This window comes from Brassica oleracea, unplaced genomic scaffold (assembly GCF_000695525.1).
Source record: "Brassica oleracea var. oleracea cultivar TO1000 unplaced genomic scaffold, BOL UnpScaffold00285, whole genome shotgun sequence".
In the NCBI taxonomy this organism is placed as follows: Eukaryota; Viridiplantae; Streptophyta; class Magnoliopsida; order Brassicales; family Brassicaceae; genus Brassica; species Brassica oleracea.
In genome coordinates, this window is record NW_013617415.1 from 20974 (window position 1) to 21489 (window position 516).

Consider the following 516-nt stretch of genomic DNA (forward strand, 5'->3'; position numbering starts at 1 on the left):
TATGAAGCGACCGAGCTCAAGCCAAAGTTCAGTCGCTGTGTAGCGATTGAACCCTTCCGAACATCGATACGACATCAATCAATGCATTATCGTCAAACCTTCGAATGCTATCTCCCGAAGACCGTAGCAAGCTCAGTCCATGTTTTCCGCCATTCAAATTCATCGATCAAACTTTGCGGATTAGAAACCGTGGAAAGTTCGTTCTTTATCAAAAAGAATTCGTAGTAAACGTGTCGAGTCGGAAGACGGCCCAAAGGGATCTAAAACACGACTTGAGGCCCATCCTACGATTTCTTAACCAAAAGCCCGTAAACCCCAGCACGGTTTACGCTTGGTCCACAAGGAAGGATAAATGTCAAGTTTCCGCGGATAAATACGGAAGTTTTGAAGATAATTGGAAGATCGGAAAAAATGGAATATCTCCATTTTTATGCTATGACGGCTTAAGGGCAGAAGAGTAAAAGCGTAAACCGACCTTGGAGCTAGTATATAAGGAGTCCTAGGCGAGGAGCATGG